Here is a 2,952-nt window from a genome sequence, read left to right on the forward strand (position 1 = left end):
TTGGTACCAAGTCTTACGAACTGAGATAACCTCTTGGGAGGATACAGCTCTAGGGTTAGCAATGAGAACCCATATCTGATGCCTGACTATCTCCAAAGCAGTTAGCCTATGTAAATCAATGCACGAGGATATACACTTATCTTAGAAGAATGTTTTTGCTTTTTATCTCTAAAACAAAACTCGCTGGAAAGACCGAAAAGGAAGGTCCTAGGGTAGCAGAGTGGAGGAGCAGAGGTGGAGCAGATCTGCTTGGAGCTCCGTCTGCTCTGAAGCCCGTTTCGCTGTGGGGCACTTTTGGTGAGTGAGAGCTTTTATTTCAATCCGTTTCTTGCACTATAAATAGGCTTATTTTCCTGTTCCAGTATGTAAATACCACTGCCTGCTCTTCTCCAAGTACCCAGTCCATGTCAGGCCACCCACGTGGTCAAAATGTGGCTTTAGCTATTCTTGCACTTCAGCATAACTTTGGCACAAGCTAGGGAAGGAAAGGCTTTAAAGAGGCCAGCTTCTAGGCCTGGATCGTTTTGGTCCTCAAATCCAAGGCGTGGGTTCAACCGTGTCCTTTAAAAAAACAAAACCAGTAAGAAAACAGCATTTCACTTTCATTTGAAGCCATTTTCGTTTGGTTTTTTTTTTATTCCTTGCTCTCCTAGAGCAGGTGAAGTAGAGCTTTTCTTATGCTTGCTGTAGCAACGCTTCCCAGGAGAGGGCACCCTGGAGTTGTCTGAATGCTGTATCTCACTCACAAGTTACAGATCATACTCTGTCCCCTTGGTGAGGGACATTTTCCCCGATAATTGCCAGGACAAGAGCTGAGGAAACAGCTTTCAGAAGATGTTCTGAATGTCCTGTTTATTTGGCAAGTGTTATTTGCTGGAAGCAAAAGTGCTTTATGGCGTGGTGGCTCTGTATTCACATACCGCTTCCAACACCTCCTTCCTTTTGTATGTCTGCAATAGTGATGCTTTCTTTTACCAGCCCTTGACATCTTTCCCTCTCTTTCCAGGTACTTCAGAAGGGTGGTGCAGGTCACATTGCCCCTCGCCTCCCTGTTGGCCAGGAGGAAGTTACAAAGGTATTTGAAACTGAACCACTACCCAAATTATTATCTCCAGTGAGCCTTTAGCCAGGCATGCTCTGCTAGCCGTTCTGCAGTCTTGCACAGCCCATGCTGCAGCTAGAATAGGCCAAAATAAACCTTTGATTGTGCAAGAGAGGCTCTGGGCCCCACCAGGACCCCTCTGGCCCCACACACCCCTGCACCACACACCCACAGTGCCTGTTCAAGGTCTCTTTGAACATCAGAAAGCATCAGTGAGCAGTAAATCGCCCCGCTGATATGGAAGCCCTGCTCTACAGAGCAAGTTAATATTTCTTCCAAATTACTCTTATGGCTCAGTGTTGTTGGCTGCAAGCTCTGCATCCATGTTTCTCTGGTTTACCTGCCCCATCTTTGCTTGTGTAAAAGCAGTGGCAGCCTGCAATTTAATCTCTCAGTATACTGCTGTTGCTTATAATGTGACAGAGAGGCATCAGTAAAACTTGGAGTTAAAAACAAATTGGCATGTCAGAGTCTATTCAGTCTTTGCAATGTTTTTGTAATTTGTAATGGTCTTCTTGTATGCTTTTTTTTTTTTTTTTTTGTCACTTCTGCTCTTTCTTAGATGGCTGTCTGTGTGAACTGAGGAACAAAGGCAATATGACCAACTTCAAGCACTTGGAAGTTATTAGGTAAGCCTCCAAAACTGTGTGATTTCATTTTTTAATTGAAGTTTTCTTTCTCTTTGGTTTTTCTTTTTTCCCCCTGAGCCTGTCACATACATGAGTTATCGAATCTGATTTTCAAAAGGCAAAGTAAACATCCTCCCGCATCATAGGTTTTTAAATATTTACATGACCGCAGGAGTTTTAAGAAGTGCCCAAAGATCCCAGGGGATATCGGAGATATCGGAGTAATACTGAGGCTGCTTTCATACCGGCTACAAGACTGCAGGGTCTTCTGCAGGGGCTAAAGCAACAGCTCAGGCTCAAAGCCTTTCAGCTCAGCCTGCTAACCTCTGCGGGAAGGGTCTCTGCAGCTTCACGTTTTGTCTCTTCTCAGCCCCTTGGACAGCCCACTGATCTTCAGCTAAGCGGTACGTATCATTGAAGATGAGACATTTGCCATGTATTTGCACATAAACAGAGCTGCCCCTATAGCAATGCAAAAAAGAACCCAGATTAAATGTGGATGTGGAAGGGACAGGAAGGTAAAACAACATGCTGTAGTGGTTTAAATAAAGCTGTAGCTTATCCTCTGAGTACAAGACCCTTCCCTGCCTCAGAGGTGTTATTCCATCTGGGCTTGCTGTTGACATTTTGTCTTAAAAAGTCCAGGCATAAATTTCATGAACCTGCATGGTGATGCAGAGGCAGGAGGGAAAGAAGTTGCTGTTGACCTGGTTTGAGTCTTTCTTTTTATGACAGTGCCGTTTCCACTCAGAAAGGTCTGTCATGCAATCAGGCTTGACGTCCCACCAGCAGGCATCGCCTATTTGCACTCAAATGAAATTTTAAAAAGTTCATAAAAATAGATTTATAAAGTGCTTTAGCTAATGCCATCTTGGTTACTTGCTATACCTTTGAACTCATACAGATTTGACTGACTTCAGAGCAATTTGTTTCATCCTCTACTTTGAAGATTTAGCAAAAGCATTTGCGTTAGAAGTTCTCCTAGCTAAAAATTTGCTTGAAGATGTTGTTTCAGTAACATTTTTTCATCTGAAAGAAAACTTGCAGCCGCTGTGTTTTCAGCACTTTTGGCAGGCATACATCTGCATTGTGTATATTGTGCAGGGTAATTCCTAAAATACTTGCAGATAATTAAGCACAGATTTGGAGAAATTACTAATATCATCCCAAATATTAAGCTGAAATAGGAAAGAAATCCCATTGGTAATTGATGTGAGTTTT

General features: G+C 43.1%; 1 long non-coding RNA gene across 1 annotated transcript; it reads left to right on the top strand.

The window, feature by feature from the left end:
* The first annotated feature begins 222 nt into the window (after positions 1 to 222).
* LOC136993275 (uncharacterized) lies at positions 223 to 1,732 on the top strand. The gene is made up of 3 exons (XR_010885528.1): positions 223 to 297; positions 1,007 to 1,075; positions 1,665 to 1,732. It is a non-coding gene; the product is annotated as an uncharacterized lncRNA (long non-coding RNA).
* The last annotated feature ends 1,220 nt before the right edge of the window (positions 1,733 to 2,952 follow it).

This window comes from Apteryx mantelli, chromosome 13 (assembly GCF_036417845.1).
Source record: "Apteryx mantelli isolate bAptMan1 chromosome 13, bAptMan1.hap1, whole genome shotgun sequence".
Lineage (NCBI taxonomy): Eukaryota > Metazoa > Chordata > Aves > Apterygiformes > Apterygidae > Apteryx > Apteryx mantelli.